The sequence below is a fragment of the Oryctolagus cuniculus genome, chromosome 12, assembly GCF_051225735.1.
Source record: "Oryctolagus cuniculus isolate XC-2025 breed Fujian yellow rabbit chromosome 12, ASM5122573v1, whole genome shotgun sequence".
Taxonomy (NCBI): Eukaryota; Metazoa; Chordata; class Mammalia; order Lagomorpha; family Leporidae; genus Oryctolagus; species Oryctolagus cuniculus.
In genome coordinates, this window is record NC_142878.1 from 17507850 (window position 1) to 17527327 (window position 19478).

Consider the following 19478-nt stretch of genomic DNA (forward strand, 5'->3'; position numbering starts at 1 on the left):
CTTCTCTCCCAGCGCCATATTGTGGGAGAGCAGATGCATAGAATAAGTCCTAATTCGAGCAACTTAGTCTAGTCCGGATTGCTCCCCACAACTGCAAAATGAGTGGGCATATGGACTGGTGGACAATCAGCCATTTGTCATCTGCCTACCATATCATTAAAGACTTCTCTGCAATACTCATAGTTCCTCAATGTCATCTACCTAGAACGTGGCTGATTCCAAACAAGTAAACAGAACAGGTTCTCCGAACCAGTTCTGAGTCACGCTTGCCATGTTCACAGTGGTTTAAAAGGCTTTTAAATTAGAAGCTGCACAGTGAGCCCTACCACACGGCAGCTGTGGGCAGAAAACAAGTCCAGCAGGCCTCCCTCTCTCATCAAGCTAGGTGCTGTCTCTCACGTTGGTCTTGTTTCCAGAAAACCATGATGGCGAGTCCTGGAGAATTTTTCCATTACACGACAGTTAGCCTCAGCGCGTCTCCTATTAGTGGGTCTCCTATGGATCGCGTGAAAATTAAATGTCTGCTCCAAGCATCCAAGCAGGCTTTTCAGCAAATCACAAACTCGCAGGCAAACTTTACCAAGCCACAACGGCATTCGGTCGGTTAGCGCCTGGGAGGACAGCGCCGCGCGGTTTCTCCGGCCCCCGGCATCTCGGTCTTCGCCCCTCGCAGCACCATGGCTGCCCCCTGGGAACTCGTGGCTTACACCAGCACCGCACGGGACTTCGTTCTGGCGACGCGACGGGCAAAGGCCACCTGGAAGGATACCGCCTATAAACCTGCCCGCTGAGCCCACGACCGGCGCCCGGCTCGCCACTTCACAGACAAGGGATTCGTCGTGAAACCGGAACCCAGCGGGAGGAGGGGCCGGGGGGGCGGGGCCTGCACGGCGCGTTCCTGCGCGTGCGCGGCCGCTGGCGTCACTCGGCCGCGCCCAGCGTTTTCTCGGCGGCGGCCGTCGGTCCCTGCAGCTGCGGGGCCGTAGGTCGTCCGGGGCAGGAACTCGTCGGCGCTCCCCATGGAGGAGGCAGCGCGCACGGCTGCAGTCCCGGATGCTCGCACTTCCCCCTGGACGGCGACGAAGGTGGTGGCCGCGCGAGCGCAGGAGGGCGAGGCCGGTGCGGCCTGTGTGGGTGTGTGAACCGCGGTGTCAGGGGCCAGGTCACCGAGGGGACCCGCGCGGCCAGCCAGGCGCCTGGTGCGAGGTCGCCACTCGTTCCTTTCAGGCGAGCGCGAAGGGGTTGGCTTGTGGGCGAGCCCGCCCTGCTTGGGTCGGGGACGAGCCTTTCGGGGGTGACTTTCCGCGCGTTCTGTGGAAGCGGTTTTCCTGGTGACGGGCAGGGCAGGCAGGAACCCGCGGTGGACCCGTCCCGCGGACACCTGGCGCGTTGGCCCTGTCGGGAGCGCGTTCGTTAAGCTCGTTCACATAGTTTCGTCTCGGTGAGTTGGAGAGGGTGGCTTATCTACCGCAGGAATGATAACTGACAGCTGGAGAAGCCGTAGAACTACTGAGGCGCCGTGAACATGGCCGTTTTCTATTCCTCTAACTTTAAAAAATCAAACTGCCATCTCCCCCCGCAAACCATTGCGCAAAACCTAGAGTACGCTTAGTCCTGTGCTTGGGCTGCTTAATTTGTCAGCGTTGTAAACTCGTTGAACACGGGCTACATTTTAAGCACTCTTTCTAGAAATCCTGTCTATACCACGTGCCCAGCTAGTTACTTTGAAAAACCATGTAATAAGCGGAAATAGAAACTGGAGATCTTTCACTTCTGTGAGCTGTTTGTCGAAGCAGTATGTCATACTCTGCATAGAGTGTGTTTTGTTTGAGTTGGTAAGTAAGATGAGTACCGAGGCTAGTAGCCATATTTTTAAAAGTACTTAGTAACCTTACTCAGTCCTTTTGTCTACTTCTGTATTTTCTTCTTTCTAGGCTGGAGCCACTCTGCCAGGGCTTAAAACTTTAAATGGGAATAAAGGGTAGCATTTACGAGGAAATGAGAGTGCATAAATCATCTCTTAACCCCTTCCAGCCCTTTTTTCATAAGAGAGAACATATTAAGCTTACGTGTAAGTTAAAAATTTTAATTTATAACTCATGTACTGCATTAGGATTGGAGACTAGGTTCTGTAGTATTTTTAAGTGGTGCTTTTAAAAAAAAAGTGAAGCAAAAGGTTGGACAGTATCAAAGCTAACAAGGTAGCACTGAAAATCCGTAAGAGGTAAAGACTAAGAATTCTAAAGTTTGAATATGTTGTGGGCAAAGTGTAGAAGCAAAGTCCACTAACTTTCTCTGTGTTCCTCTGCATGTGACTTTCCCTTTGTGAGGTGTGTTTCTGTAGCTGAAAAGTGGATATGATGATGCCTTTTGTAGACGAGAGATGATGCATGTAAATCAACTGAAAAGGTGCTCCATGAGTGGTAGCTGTTACTGAGGAATAATGAAAACAATTTCATTTGTTTTCAGGATATTTCTATTGTATAAATATTATTCACTCATTAAAACATGAATTTTTAAGTATTGTTAAAGATACAATAAGCTTCAGCAAAATCTAATATATTTGATGGGTATATTTTGTGCTGTTGAACAGAAAGATGGGTTTCTCTGTAGAGAATAAAACGTGGTTAACAGCAGGTAAGAGAGGGGGAGAAATGGAAGATACAGGTCACAGGATACAAAGTGGATATGTAGAATGAACAAGTCTAGGGTTTCTAATGTACAACATGAGTATTATAGTTAACCAAATTATATTAGGGATTTTTATTAAATTTTAGCTGCTCTTGTCACCAAAAAAATTGAGATGGTAAATATGTTAATTTGCTTCACTATAGTTATCATTTTACTATCTATCTCATAACATATTGTTAAACCTCAAATATACTCAGTAAAATTTACTTGAAAAATTTCAGGGCAGGAGTTTGGAGTGATAGTTAAGATGCTGCTTGGGATGCCCATGTTCTGTATCAGTGTTCCAGTCTGGGCTCTACCTCTGATCCAGCTTCCTGCTAATGCACATCCTGGGGAAGCAGCAGATGATGGCTCAAGTACTTGGTTCCCTACCACCCATGTGGCAGACCCAGTTTGAGTTCCTGGCCTGTGGCTTTGGTCTGGCCTGCACTGGCTGTTGCAGACATTTGGGTAGTGAACTGGCAAATGGAATATCTCTCTCTCCACCTCTTCCACTTCCTCCTTCTTTTAAATAAAATGAAAGTAAATTTTAAAAAGTCCCTATTTGACAAGCTAAAAGAAATAAAATAGAAAAGGGGGGAGATGTCTTGTGTTGTAGAACTCAGGCTAGAACAGGCTCAGCGTTAAATAACTTTAAACGTTTCTTCAAATCTTTTTTTTTTCCCCTTCAAGAAACCTTTTATTTAAGGAATACAAACTTCATGCATTTCATAATTACAACTTTAGGAACATGGTGATTCTTCCCACCGTACCCACCCTCCCACCCACTCTCCCATCCCTCTTCCTCCTCCCTCTCCTATTCCCACTTTTATTTTTTACTAGGATCTATTTTTTAATTAACTTTATACACATTTGATTAACTTGAATCTGTTATGTAAACAAACTTGAAATAGAACAACTATACAAGATGAAAGCAAATTATGATCTGGCAAAATAAATGAATTGCAAGTCTGTTTCATGTCTTTTGGATGTGTGTATAGCCCTTAGGGCCTCCATGTGATCTGACACTCCCCTTAATCTGTTACCCACGATGTCCCACCTACTTTCACTCAGGGTCAACCATTTTGTCTCTCTGCCTGGAAAACAGCGTACCTGCTCGTACTACAGAGCCTCTGTACTTCTCTCTCTGCTGTATCTTCTCATCTTTTTCAAGCTTTTGCTCAAGTTAGTTCCTAACTCAACTCCCAGTCCTCATGATGTGCTTTGTTTTTTACCTTAGCATTTACCACTTTCCAATATAATGTCATTTATTTTTTTGCCCTCCCTCCAACATAAGGTAAACTCCATGAGGGGAGTGTTTTGATCTGTTGTATTCCATGCTGTACCCCAGTTCCTAGAATATAGTGAGGACTCAGTACATCTTTCTTGAGTGAGTAAATGAGATAAGCATGCCAACTGTTCACAGGAAGCCAAGGTGAAGGTGATAAGAATCATGATATAGGTAAACATAGGCTAGAAAGTAAGTGTCCAGAGGTGCAGGTTAAAGGCTAGGGAATTCAGAAATGATTGTGATCACTATGGATTATGGAATTCATGCAGGGCTTCCTTGCTAGAGTGCTTTTGGAACAGCACATTGCAATGTGAAAGGCGTAGTATAAACAAAGATAGGAGGAAATGTTGGGGTTGATTAGAATGGCAGCACCGTGCTGACCCTGAATAGAAAACAATGTGTGTGAAGTATAGTACTACTAGGAAATAATATTTCAAAAGTAGGTTTGGGACAAATGGAAAGTCTTAGTGGGTTACAACATTTGAACTTTTTATTGTAAACAGTGGGTGGTAACTAAGTTTTTAGGCAGAATGAGATGGCAGAGAAGTGTTTGATAGAGCACTATGATAGCAAGGTGTTTTTTAAGCTGAGTAGCATTGGGAGAGACATGGAGAGACTCAGAGCAGATGGCAAAGCCATATTTCAAAGGTAGAATCCATCTTTCGTGTTGGTTCTGAGATCCACTTTGGGTGATAAAGGTGGTGATGCCATTGTCACAAGCAAAAGGAGAAGCAGTTTGGGCAGAGAAGACAATGACCTACACTGAAGGTCTGTCGAATTTGAACTGCTTCTTGTTTATATTCTACTTCTGGGACTAGAAAGGGACTCCAGTGGGAAAAACAAAAGACTAAGGATTAGGAGACCTGAGTTGTAGTTCCTGTTCTGGTACTCACAAGCTCTGTATCAATCAAGTTACTTAACTTTTTTTTTTTCATAATAAATTTTCCATTTATTTATATACTATATATATACACACATTTAAATTTGAGGGTTTCCCCCCCAAAAGAAACCTTTTATTGAAGGAATACAAACTTCATGCATTTCATAAATACAACATTAGGAATACAGTGATGCTTCCCACCATACCTGCCCTCCCACCCACACTCCCATCCCATCTCCTCCTCTCTCTCCCATTCCCAGTCCCAATCTCCACTAAGATCCATTTTCAGTTATCTTTATACAAAGAAGCCCAACTCTGTACTAAGTAAAGAGTTCAACAATTTGCAGTGGAAAAAACAACTGTTCCTCAACAGTCAAGACAAGGGCTGTTCAAAGTCATTGCATCTTGAAGTTAATTTCACTTCTGTCTCTCTCTTTTTTTAGAAACTTAATTAACTTTAAAAAGGCATCCAAGAATGACACATCTTTTGTGAGCACAACTCTTTGAGGACAGAGGTCCTGGATGGGAAGTTAGTGCAGTGACTCCTTTTTTTTTTTTTTTTTTTTTTTAAAGATTTGTTTACTTATTTGAAAGAGTTACACAGAGAGAGGAGAGGCAGAGAGAGAGAAGAGAGAGAGGTCTTCCATCCACTGGTTCACTCTCCAGTTGGCCACAACGGCTGGAGCTGTGCTGATCCGAAGCCAGGAGCTTCTTTCAGGTCTCCCACACAGATTCAGGGGCCCAAGGACTTGGGCCATCTTCCACTGCTTTCCCAGGCCACAGCAGAAAGCTGGATTGGAAGTGGAGCAGCTGGGACTCAAACCGGTGCTCATTATGGGTTATTGGCACCGCAGGCAGCTGCTTACCAGCCATGCCACAGTGCCGGCCCCAACTGACTCTTGTTAACAATTAACACTCTTATGTGTGATGCCAGTGATTACCCAAGGCTCTTGACATGAGCTGCCTAGGCAATGGAAGCCTTTTGAATTTACAAACTCCATCAGTATTTAGATAAGACCATAAACAAAGTGAAAGTTCCTGTTCTCTTCAGAGAAAAGTACATCCTTCTTTGATGACCACTTCTTTCCACTTAGGTCCCACCCACTGAGGTCCTTAATGTGGGACATTTTTTACCACAGTGTCTTGGCATTCCATGCCTGAAGTGCTCTCATGGGCTTTTCAGCCATAACAGAATGTCTTAAGGGTGGATTCTGAGGTTAGAGTGCTACTTAAAGCTATTGCATCCTGAGTTGGCTGTGTAGACTGCTTCCCATGTTGGAGCATTCCCTCCTTTTTAATTCTATTTATTATTTCCAGATACTTAATCCATATGATCAGTTTGATACTTAAGGTGGTATTTTTAACACCCAGCTTAAGGGGATTTGGGGCCCCTTGGCAAGTTTTTAAACTGTGCCCTTGCCGGCACCACGGCTCAATAGGCTAATCCTCTGCCTGTGGCGCCAGCACCCCAGGTTCTAGTGCCGGTCTGGGCGCCGGATTCTGTCCAGGTTGCTCCTCTTCTTGTCCAGTTCTCTGCTGTGGCCCGGGAGTGCAGTGGAGGATGGCCCAAGTCCTTGGGCCCTGCACCCGCATGGGAGAGCAGGAGAAGCACCTGGCTCCTGGCTTCGGATCAGCACGGTGTGCTGGCCGCAGCGGCCATTGAGGGGTGAACCAACAGAAAAGGGAGACCTTTCTCTCTGTCTCTCTCTCACTGTCCACTCTGCCTGTCAAAAAAAAAACAAAAACAAAAACAAAAAAAAACAAAAACAAACAAAAAAAAAAAACAAAAAACTGTGCTCTTAAAAGTAACTCTGTAGAGAGTGTATGCAGAACTATACAGCTTTATGGTTACCAACTTCATACACTTCATTTTTACAACTTTAGGAACATGGTGATTCTTCCTACCTTGCCCTCCCTCCCACTCATCCTCCCATCCCCTTCCTCCTCCCTCTCTTATTCCCACTTTTATTTTTTACTGAGATCTGTTTTCAGTTGACTTTATACACATATGAATAACTGTCAGTAGAGAGTTCAACATAGTGAAAAACAAAACAAAACTGTTCCTCAACAGTCAGGACAAGAGCTGTTCAAGTCATTGCTTGTCCAAGTGTCAATTTCACTTCTACAGATTACCTTTTAGGTATTCTATTAGTTATCACAGGTCAGGGAGAACATATGATATTTGTCCTGTGGGACTAGCTTATTTCACTAAGTATGATGTTTTCCATATTTATCATTTTGTTGCAAGTGACCAGATTTCTTTTTTTTTTTTTTTACCACTGTGTAATATTCCATGGTGTACATTTCCCATAATTTCTTTATCTAGTCTTCAGTTAAAACAGGCATTTAGGTTAATTCCATGTCTTAGCCATTGTGAATTGAGCTGCAATAAACTTGGGGGTGCAGATAACTCTTTCATAGGCTAATTTCATTTCCCCTGGGTAAATTCCCAGGAGTGGGATGGCTGGGTCATATGGTAGGTTTATATTCAGATATTTGAGGTATCTCCATACTGTCTTCCATAGTAACTTTACCAGTTTACATTCCCACCAATAGTGGATTAGGATACCTTTTTCCCCACATCCTCATCAGCATTTGTTTGTTGATTTCTGTATGAAAGCTATTCTAACCAGGGGTTAGGTGAAACCTCATTGTGGTTTTGATTTGCATTTCCCTGATGTCAAGTGATCCTGAACATTTTTTTTTTTTTTTATTTGACAGAGTTAGACAGTGAGAGAGAGAGACAGAAAGGTCTTCCTTCCGTTGGTTCACCCCCCAATGGCCACCATGGCTGGATTTCCTCTTCTGAAAAATGTCTAAATCGTTTGCCCATTTCTTAACTGGGTTGTTTGTTTTGTCGTTGAGTTTCTTGATCTCTTTATATATTCTGGTTATTAATCCTTTATCAGTTCTATAGTTTGCAAATAATTTCTCCCATTCCATTGGTTGCCTCTTCACTTTCCTGAGTGTTTATTTTGAAGTACAGAAGCTTCTCAATGTGATGTGATCCCATTTATCAATTTTGGCTTTGATTGCTTGTGCCTCTGGAGTCTTTTCCAAGAACTCTGCCTGTGCAAATGTCTTGCAGGGTTTCCCCAATGTTCTCTAATAATTTAATAGTATGAGGTCATAGATTTAATAAGTCTTTAATCCATTTTGAGTAGATTTTTGTGTAAGGTGTAAGGTAGAGGTTCTGCTAAATACTTCTGCATGTGGAAATCATGTTTTCCCAGCACCTTTGTTGACGAAAATGTGCTCCAAGGATTGGTTTTAGCTGCTTTGTCAAATATAAGTTGGTTGTAGATGCTTAGATTGATTTCTGGCGTTTCTTTTCTGTTCCATTGGTTTATCTATCTGTTTTTGTACCAGTACCAGGCTGTTTTTATTATAACTGTCATGTAGTATGTCTTGAAATCTGGTATTGCAATGCCTCCGTTTTGTTGTATAAGATTGCTTTAGCTATTTGGGGTCTCCTTTGTTTCCATATGAATTTCAGCATCATTTTTTCTTTATCTGAGAAAATGTCTCGGTATTTTGATTGGTATTACATTTAATCTGTAAATTGCTTTCAGAAATATGGACATTTTCATGATACTCATTTTTCCAATGCATGAACGTGAAAGATTTTACCTTTTTTTTTGTATCTTCTATTTCTTTAATGTTTTTTAATTTTCATCATAGAGAGTCTTAGTTAAATTTATTCCAAGGTATTTGTGTTTTTTTTTTTTTTTTTGTAGCAATTGTGAATAGGATTGATCTTAGAAGTTCTTTCTCAGCTGTGACATTGTGTATACAAAGGGTGTTGATTTTTTGTGTATTTATTTTATATCCTACTACTTTACCAAACTCTTCTATGAGTTCCAGTAGTCTCTTAGTGGAGTCTTGTGGATCCCCTATATTTAGAATCATGTCATCTGCAAATAAGGATAGCTTGACTTACTCCTTCTGAATCATTATCCCTTTGATTTCTTTTTCTTGCCTAATGGCTCTGGCTAAAACTTCCAGGACTGTATCGGATAGCAGTGGTGAGAGTGGGCATCCTTGTTTGGTTCCAGATCTCAGTGAGAATGCTTCTAGCTTTTCTCCATTCAATAGGACACTGGCCAAGGGTTGGTCATAAATTACCTTGATTGTGTTAAGGATTACTCCTTCTATACTCAATTTGCATAGAGTTTTTGTCATGAAAGGGTGTTGTATTTTATCAAATGCTTCCTCTGCATATGAGATAATCATATGGTTTTTGTTCTTCAGTTTGTTAATATGGTGTATCACACTGATTTGCAAATGCTGAACCATCCCTGCATACCAGGGATAAATCCCACTTGGTTGGGGTGAATGATCTTTCTGATGTGTAATTGGATTTGATTGGCAAGAATTTTATTTGAAGACTTTTGCATCTATGTTTATCAGGGAAATTGGTCTGTAGTTCTCTTTCTCTGTTGTATCTTTTTCAGGTTTAGGAATTATGGTGATACTGGCGTCAAAAAAGAATTTCCTTTCAGTTGAATAGCTTGAGAAGAATTGGAGTTAGTTCTTTAAATGTCTGGTAGGATTCAGCAGTTAAGCCATCTGGTCCTCGGCTTCTCTTTTTTGGGAATGTCTTTATTACTGCTTCAGTTTCCATCTTGGTAATGGGACTGTTTAGGTTTTCTGTGTCTTCATGGCTCAATTTAGGTAGGTTGTATCTGTTCAGGAATCTATCCATTTCTTCTAGGTTTCCTGATTTGTTGGCATACAGCTCTTTGATGATTCTTTTTATTTCTGTGGTGTCTGTTACATTTCCTTTTTCATTTCTAATTTTAGTAATTTGGGTCTTTTTTTTTTTTTTTTTTTGGTTAGTTGAGCCGATGGTGTATCAATTTTATTTATTTTTTCCAAAAAGCTCTTTGTTTTGCATGTCTTTTTTATTCTTTTTTTTTTCTTTTGACAGAGTTAGACAGTGAGAGAGAGAAAGGTCTTCCTTTTGCCGTTGGTTCACCCTCCAATGGCCCCCATGGCTGGTGCACTGCAGCCGGCGCACCACGCTGATCCTAAGCCAGGAGCCAGGTGCTTCTCCTGGTCTCCCATGTGGGTGCAGGGCCCAAGCACTTGGGCCATCCTCCACTGCCCTCCTGGGCCACAGCAGAGAGCTGGCCTGGAAGAGGGGCAACCGGGACAGAATCCGGTGCCCCAACCGGGACTAGAACCTGGGGTGATGGCGCCACAGGCAGAGGATTAGCCTATTGAGCCACGGCGCCGGCCTTTTTTATTGTTCTTTTGGTTTCAATTTTGTTTATTTATTTCTTTTCTCCTACTAGTTTTGGGTTTGGTTTGCTGCTGTTTTTCTAGATCCTTGAGATGCATTGATAACTCATTTATTTGGTGCCTTTCCAATATCTTGACTTAGGCACCAGTTGCTATAAACTTTCCTGTTAATACTGCTTTTGCTTTATCCCATAAGTTTTGATATATTGTATTATATTCATTTGTTTCCAGATTTTTTTTTTTTATTTCTCTTTTGATTTCTTCATTGACCCACTGTTCATTCAGGAGCATGTTATTCAGTCTCCATGTGTTTGCATATGTTCTAGAGATTCCTGAGTTGCTGATTTCCAGCTTCATTTCATTGTGGTCTGAGAAAATGCATGGTATGATTTCAAATTTTTTGAATTTGCTGAGACTTGCTTTATGGCCTAGCATGTGGTCAATCTTAGAGAAAGTTTCATGTACTGGTGAAAAGAATGTGTATTCTGTGGCTGTAGGATGAAAAATTCTGTATATATTTGTTAGATCTGTTTGGTCTATAGTGTCGATTATCTCAGTTGTTTCCTTGCTAATTTTCTGTCTGGTTGATCTGTCCATTGCTGACAGGTATTGAAGTCCCCCATACTATTGTATGTCTCCTAAAAGTGTGTGTCTCCTTTTAGATCCCTTAACAATTCTTTTAAATAGCCAGGTGACTAGAATTAGGTGCATATACATTTATAATAGTTACATTGAATTGATCCCTTAATCATTACATAGTATCTTTCTTTGGCCCTTTTAACAGTTTTTGTGTTAAAAATCTGTTCCATCAGAGATTAGGATGGCTATACCAACTCTTTTTTTAGTGTGTCTGTTAGCCTGGAATATCTTTTTCCATCATTTCACTTTTGGTATGCATGCTTCTTTGTTGGTGAGATGTGTTACTTGTAGGCAGTGGATAGACAGGTTTTGTTTTTTAATCCATTCAGTCAGTCTGTGTCTTTTAACTGGAGAGTTGAGACCATTTGCATTCAAGGTGACTGTTGATAAGTGATGACTTTGCCCTGCATTTTTCTAAAAATATTCCTATTTTTACTTTGGATTTCCTTTGTACTTCTACTGGGCGATTTTCTTCCTTTACCTTTTGTAGTGATGACCGTGTTTCTGTGTACAAGCACATCCTTAAGCATCTTTTGCAAGGCTGGGCTAGTGGTGACAGATTCTTTACATACATTTCTGTTTGATATGGAAGGTCTTTTTTCACCTTCATTCGTAAATGAGAGCTTTGCAGGGTACAGTATTCTTGGTTAACAGTAGACTTAAAATATATCTCGCCATTCTCTCCTAGCCTGTAGGGTTTCTGATGAGAAGTCCCCTGTGAGTCTAATTGGAGATCTTCTGAAAGTAATCTGGCATTTCTCTTGTGCACATTTATGTTTTACTCTGGTGAGTTTCACTACAATGTGTTATGGTGAAGATCTTTTCTGGTCATGTCTGTTAGGAGTTCTGTGTGCTTCATATACTTGGATGTCTCTTTCTCCAAATTAGGGAAGTTTTCTGTTGTTATTTCACTAAAAGGCCTTCTAATCCTTTCTGTCTTCCACGTCTTCAGGAATTCCTAGAACCTGAATGTTGTGTCATTGATAGTATCCTGTAGATTCCCAGCAGTGTTTTTTAGTTACCTAATTTCTTCTTGTATTTGGCCTGACTGTATAAATGCTTTGTCTTCTAAGTCAGATATTCTTTCTTCTGTTTCACTGGTTCTGTTGTTAAGGCTTTCCACCACAGTTTTTATTCTATTGAATTCTTCATTTCCAAGATTTCATGTCCAAAATGGTGCCTGCTCTCTATCGGCTTGTTGCAGGACACCGTTGCAGGGTATTTGGGGAGAGAAAAATGTGCCCCCTCCTTTTTTTTCTCCTGTAGCTTGGCATGCACACTATCCCCTATAGAGCTCCAAGCTGGATTCCCTCCAGGCTCTTCCTGCAGCTTTATCTCCAGTGGTTTGGGCTACTGAAGTCTGGTCTCACGTCACCCTCCAAAGCTGGTGCAGAGGCTTTCGGCTGGTGGGGTTCTGAGTTGTCTGCATGCACACCCTCCACGTAGGTCCACTGTGTCCCTCTAATTTGCTTGGAGTTTCCTCTGCCGTTTTCTCCTTCAATCTTCCCTGAGACTGCACTCTATCCACTTTTTTAAAACTATCTTCTCCTAGACGAGAAAAGTAAGCTCCCTCCCTACTACGCCTTCTTAATCCAATCTACTTAACATTTCTGCTTGTTTCCTTGTCATAGGCCCTTGCCAAGTATCATTTCAAGCCTTTGTGAAATGGAGATATCAAAAGTATTGTAACAGGTTTAAAGCTGTATATGTACTTTATTTTATATGAATTTTTTAAGTTTCATATCTGGCGATTATGTTACCTACTGTTCTGTTGGCAAAACAAGTATTAATAATAGACTTTCCACATAGATGTTGGAATACTTGTCCTTTTCTCCCTGTTCTTTAAATTCTGTGCTTTCTACATTACAGAAGAGGGTAGACCAAGTTCATAATGTTACTTTCTTTGAGGTGTATTTCATTTAGGACATGCTTGCATTAAATGAAAATTTACATTGTAAGTATAAATCCATATTGGAAAAATCAGTTGTGGAAATTTTAAGTTGTTTTAAATTTAGATAAAATAAGCTGGAAATTTTAAGAATCTTTAAAGGTGTGCTTAACATTTGAGTAGGTTATTTTTAGATTGTTTGTTAGTTGTGGAGTACTAGAGGACAAGGATCTTTGATCATCTTTATCTCTCTCAATGCCTAGCATGTAATAACTGCTTGGTATGTTCATTGAAGAAATGATCACATGTAAGTAACAGCAACAAGGGCTACTTTTTTTTTCCTTTTTTTAAAAGATTTATGTATTTATTTGAAAGTCAGAGTTACAGAGACAAGAGGGAGAGACAGAGAGAGAGAGAGAGAGAGAGAGAGAGATCTTCTGTCTGCTGGTTCATTCCCCAAGTGTTGCAACAGACAGGGCTGGGACAGACCAAAACCAGGAGTCAGGAGCTTCTTCCAGGTCTCCCACAAGGATGCAGGGGCCCAAGGACTTGGGCCATCCTCTGCTACTTCCCCAGGTTTATTAGCAGGGAGCTGGATCAGAAATAGAGCAGCCAGGACTCAAACTGGCACCCAGATGGGATGGTGGCACTGCAGACGGTGTCTTAACCTGCTGTGCCACAGTGCTGTCTCCTGGGGTTACTTTTTATTAGTCACCGAGAAGTGGAGTGGGCAGGTTACCAATTGGGGCTTATCATTTCTGGTTTGGGAACTGGTTGAAGTGAAATTTAGCACATTTTCTTGTTAAACTGTCTTTATGCCTGGCCTTGCCTCATAGCTAATCCTTATGAATAAAAAACATCTCCTTAGCAGGCTCTCCTGGCTGTGATTGACCTTCAGTTACAGAGATTGGGAGCAGAGTGTTAACAGGTGTGAGGATAGCAAAGCCGCGCAATCCTTTCAGGCCATTCCTACTGATGTCTTCTTTTCAAACTGTAAGTCAAAATGAGATAAATTTATTTCCTTAGCTTAGTGGCTGAAAGCTTGTAAATTTTGTTTCCCTTCTTTCCCCCTCCCACCACATATGTACGGTGGAAAAATTCCATACGTGAGTAGGCAAAACAAATCACCTGAATTCTAGGAGACTTTATAAATCAAGTTTGCCTTTTGTGGTGAAACCAACACAAAGAACTAAAGTAATTATCTTTAAGGAACTTAATAAGTTTATCTTGCAAGATAGAAAAGTAATTGATGAGGCTGGCACTGTGGCCTAGTGGGTAAAAGCCACTGCCTGCAGTGCCAGCATCCCACATGGGCGCTGGTTCAAGTCCTGGCTGCTCCACTTCCAATCCAGCTCTCTGCTATGGCCTAGGAAAGCAGTGGAAGATGGCCCAAGTCCTCAGGTCCCTGCACCAGCGTGGGAGACCTAGAAGAAACTCCTGGCTGCTGGCTTCAAATCAGCCCAATTCCAGCCATCGCGGCCATGTGGGGGAGTGAACCAGCGAAAGACTCTTTTTTCCCTCCCCCCCCCCCCCGCCTCTCTGTAACTCTTTCAAATAAAATAAATAAATCTTAAAAGAAAAAAAAGTAATTGGGAGTAAAATTTGATGAGCTTGACTATATATAAAATAAATGAAAAGGAAAGAAAATCCCTGTGGTCTGGAGTTGTTGTGGAAGTCTGTATACCTCAGCTTCTAGTGTGGCCAGGGTTTCAGTGACAGAGAGAAGAGGGGAACAACAACCTGTCACAGGAATGGAGGAGAGGGCCATGGTGTATGTGGACAGTGATGATTCCTGCTTGATGGGCATTGAGATTCTTTGTTGGGAAATGAAGTGGACAGGAGAGGGGTGGCCCGGCTATTGGGATTCTCAAGCCATACACACATGATTGACCCAACAAGTCAGGAAGGAATTCTTTCTACTTTGAGTATGTTTGAAATTTTTTATGATAAATGGAAGGAGAAAATAGATTTTATATAGCATCATGAAACTTAACTGTAGAGAAAATTCATATTATGAGTCATGGAAAAGTTAGGAACAACTAACTATTTTTTTTATTAAAGGTTTTTATTCATTTATTTGAAAGGCAGAGTTATAGAGGGAGAGGGAAAGTGGGAGAGAGATCTTCCATCCTCTGGTTCACTCCCCTGTGGCTGCAACAGCCAGGGGTAGGCCAGGCCAAAGCCAGGAGCCTGGAACTCCAACCAGGTCTCCCACATGAGTGCAGGGGCCCAAGGACATGGGTCATCCTTCTCTGATTTACCAGGCACATTAGCAGGGAGCTGAATTGGAAGTGGAGTAGCCAGGACTCAAACCTGCACTCATATGGGGTGCTGGTGCCACCAGCTGAAGCTTTATCCACTATACCACAGCACTGGTCCCTAGAATTTCTTTATGGTCAGTTCCTAGATAGAAAGGTGAAAGAAAATTAGTGTTTTTCTGACCCACCTTGGGCAAGAGAAGCTCTAGTTTCTTTGGGTTGCCTTGAGGAATGAGTTAGGAGCCAAGAGTTGTAGATTAAAACCAAAATAAAATATCACACCTGCCAAGAGGGCTGAGTGTTTGGATAGCTGGATTGTTTTACTCCTGTTTTCCCAGACCTACCACCATTATCCTTGCATTTTTACTTCATCTGGTACTACTAATTTCCTAGTGTATTTTGATCATTTTTGAGTTTTCATGTTCAGAAAGTAAAACATTGGTTACATTTTAGGATACTGACCTAAATGATGAGGTAGTTTTATGGTTTAATGGCTACTTAAGAATAGGTACCTTTATTTTTTAGGGCCAGTTATGAAGCATTTCATTCATCTATAAACATGTAACATCTAAATATATATTTAAACATGTTTTGAAAGTGTCATATCTAGGCGTACAAGCTAAAGAGGTAAGTATTGTTCAGGAGCCCAGGAATTTATAGTCCGATGAGTAAGACTGGTTCATAAACACAGATGGACTTGTCATACAGGGAGTGGTAGGAACAATGTAGACATTTTTATTTGTTTTAACTTCTAATGTGTAGAAATAATGATTGTCCCTAACCATCTTCTTCCCAAATTTTCTTACCTCTTTTGTTCCTGCTTGTGTTTTCATCTCTGTAACTGGTTGTTACAGTCAAGAAGACTCTTCTTGTCTAGAATTTTTCCAGAAGCATGCTAGAGTTTGAGACTTGAGATGACTATAAAGAAGGCAGTACTTTAGATTGATTAGCTTCTTTTCTTATATGTATCTGTTAAAGTTGTGACTCATCTAACACCTAGCTAGAGGCAGGATGGCCAAACTCCTCACCTAGAAGTGTTCTGTTTTGTTTTTTTAAAGATTTATTTATTTATTTGAAAGGCTGAGTTAGAAGGAGAGAGAGAGATGTCCCGTCCACTGGTTCACTCTTCAAATGGCGGCAATGGCCAGGGCTGGTCCATGCTGAAGCCAGGAGCTTCATCTGGGTCTCCCACATGGATGAAGGGGTCCAAGGACTCTTTCCCATCCTTCGCCTTCCCAGGTGCATTAGCAAGGAGCTGGATGGGAAATGGAGCAACCAGGACTTGAATCAACAGCCATATGGGATGCTAGCTTCTCAGGCAGCCACTTAACCTACTGTACTGTTGCAGTTGATTTCTCAACAATGTTGCAGTGGGTTAAGAGGCCCGGAGTCACCACACTGACCCCGGGAGTCAGGTGAAAGCAGGCTTGAGGCAAGCGGCCTGCAGACTCATTTGTTTCAGTTAGTACAACAGCTTACATAGCCAAGACCAGCTAATCCGGTCAAGGGGCGGTCTATGCCCCAACCAATCACAGCCTGTTGCCAGGCAGGCTCCTTTTACCATGTGGGTTTTTTTTGTTTGTTTGTTTGTTTGTTTGTTTTTTTGACAGGCAGAGTGGACAGTGAGAGAGAGAGACAGAGAGAAAGGTCTTCCTTTGCCGTTGGTTCACCCTCCAATGGCCGCTGCGGCCAGCGCACCGCGCTGATCCGATGGCAGGAGCCAGGTACTTATCCTGGTCTCCCATGGGGTGCAGGGCCCAAGTGCTTGGGCCATCCTCCACTGCACTCCCTGGCCACAGTAGAGAGCTGGCCTGGAAGAGGGGCAACCGGGACTAGAACCCGGTGTGCCCGTGCCGCAAGGCGGAGGATTAGCCTAGTGAGCCGCGGCGCCGGCCGCCATGTGGGTTTCAAAGCCATCCAATCACAGCCTGTTGCCAGGCAGGCTCCGCTGCCAGGTGGGTTTCAAAGCCATTCCTGAGTAACTGACGTTCGCTTGCCAGTGGCCATCTTGGGATGGCCTTCTTATTCCACCACACTGTACCACAGCACCGGACCCCCCAGAAGTTTTCTCGCTGGGATTATCTTCCCTAAAGAGGGACACAGGGAGGACTAAAGATACATTTTCCATATTACTTATGAGAGAGGTCAGTTCTAGAAAGGTTTCAAGTAGACGTACCACCACATTTTATATGACTGAAACTTAGAAAACTCAGCACTGGGGTTGGCATTGTGGTACAGTGGGATAAGCTGCTGCTTGCAATGCTGGCATCCCACCTTATTGGCAAGCTGGATCAAGTCCCAGCTGCTCTGCTTCTGACCCAGCTCCTTGCTAATGTGCCTGGGAAAGCAGCGGAGGATGGCCCAAGTGTTTGGGCCCTGTGACCTCCATGGGAGACCTAGATGGAGCTAAAGAGGTGTGGCTTTGGCCTTCACCAGCTCTAGCCAGTTGGGGAGGAATTTGTGGATAGAAGATATCTCTCTCCCTCTCTGTCACTCTTGCTTTGAAATAAATACATCTTTAAAAAAAGAAAACTCAGCCGGCGCCATGGTTCACTTGGTTAATCCTCTGCCTGCGGCGCCAGCATCTCATATGGGTGCCGGTTCTAGTTCCGGTTGCTCCTTTTCCAGTCCAGCTCTCTGCTATGGCCCGGGAAGGCAGTGGAGGATGGCCCAAGTGCTTGGGCCCTGCACCCGCATGGGAGACCAGGAAGAAGCTCCTGGCTCCTGGCTTCAGATCAACGCAGCACCGGCTGTGGCCGCCATTGAGGGGGTGAACCAACGGAAGGAAGACCTTTCTCTTTGTCTCTCTCTCTCTCTCTTGCTGTCTCTCTACCTGTCAAATAATAATAATAAAAAAGAGTAAATAAATAAAAAAAGAAAACTCGGTACCTTTCTGATTTGAGTATCTGATCTTTTATCCAAGTTTCAGTATTTTGCCCTAGATTGTAGGGTGACCTTTATTTTGGGAATTTGATAATGGTTTATGTATTGGCATCCCTGCATCTCTTAAGCACTGAAGTATGTGTTATAGAACCTTAATATGGAAATGTTCAGACATGCACAGAAGTAGCAAGAATAATACAGTGAACCCCTCTGTGCTCATCACCCAGCTTTAACTGTGATTCCTATTTTCTACAGTTTTTCCCCAAAAATTTTGATGGAAATTTTTATTACTATAGTAAGCCTTTTGATGTGTATAAGTTAGCGATTTCAGTGTCATATAGGAATAAGCATTTATGATCATGCTCACCAGTTTGTGGAACAGTAGGGATAATTCTGTTCTGTGTCTTTCTCCATATTGTGATCAGTGAGCTACCCAGGGCATTCGGGGACAAAGGGACTAGAGAATACAAGGTGCCTCTTAGGTCTAGACTCAGAACTGGCCCTCTTTCCTAGCACCCCAACTCCCACTGGCCAGAGCCAGCTTGATGGCCAAATCTAAATCAGTGGAATAGAAAATCTTCTCATTGAAGTGTATAGGAATCATAATGTACCTCAATAGGCAGTTCAAAACATTGGTGTTTTGTGTGGAGTAATAGTAATACTATTTACTATTATTATAGTACTTTGTTACTTCTTATTTACCTGTTTCTTATTTGTCACACTAATGAAGACTAAAAGCTATCACCATTTTATTCAGAGTGCTTAGCATATGCTTACTATATGCAGAATGTATCAGACAAATACCTTTGTTAGTAAACACATTAAACTAATAAGGGGGCTAGGTAGATAGAAAGTTGTTTCTTTGGTTAAAGGCCAAAGAATGAAAAACTTGGCTACTTAATGAGGATATTGAGTGAACTGAATTGCAGGTTATTTCTAGAACTCAGTAGTTAAATTGTGGGACTAATAATTCTGAGACATACTAGAATGTTGGGCTGGCAGTTAGTTGTAACCAGTTGTATACCTTGTTGCTAAATACTGTTTGTTTTTTCCTCCTTTGATTTCTGTATTTACCTTTAGTTCAGTTATCAGCAGAATTTAGGAGTTGGACATTTGAAAAAATATTTTGTAGTCTTTGGTAAGCTTCTATTATCCATCTTTTCTTGTGGACTGAGTCCTCTAGGTGCCATGGTCCTCATGTTCTCTAAAGTCTACTGTACTGTACCCTGACAGACATTTTCCTCCTAGGATTGTCCTCCTCTGCTAACAAAATAACATGAAATCTGCCATCTCTCAACCCATCACTAAATAGGCTAAATAAATCCCCATATATTTCTGTCCAGATGTATTTATTTATGTATATATATTTAAAAAGATTTATTTTATTTGAAAGAGTTCACTCCATGAATGGACACAGTAGGCCAGGCCTAACCCAAGAGCCAAGAACTCCATCTGGGTCTCCCATGTGGGTGCAGGGGCCCAGGGACTTGGGGGCCATCTTCCATTGCTTTCCCAAACACATCAGCAGGGAGCTGGATCAGAAGTGTACCAGCCAGGACTTGAACCTGCACCAATCTGGGATGCCATTTTTGCAGGCACTGGTTTATCCCACTACATCACAATGCTGGCCCCCATATTTATTTTTAAGAAGAAAACCTGTGGGAAAATTTTGAGTTTTATAAATTATTCAAAAAAGACATATTTATAAAACTTAAATATATTTGT

At 42.2% G+C, this 19478-nt stretch overlaps 1 protein-coding gene across 50 annotated transcripts in view; it reads left to right on the plus strand.

Annotated features, from left to right (window-relative positions):
- Positions 1-940: 940 nt before the first annotated feature.
- Positions 941-19478, plus strand: part of NIPA2 (NIPA magnesium transporter 2) — a 56519-nt gene continuing 37981 nt past the window's right edge. For 4 of the 50 annotated variants that reach the window (XR_011380684.2, XM_070053575.2, XM_051822223.3 and 1 more), the window contains exons 1-2: positions 941-1085; positions 1935-2071. The gene's annotated coding sequence lies outside the window, so the exon portion shown is untranslated. Of the gene's footprint in view, positions 1228-1934; positions 2072-13480; positions 13606-19478 lie in introns of all 50 variants that reach the window. The other 46 variants (XR_011380685.2, XM_070053577.2, XM_008269736.5 and 43 more) reach the window with 25 other exon arrangements.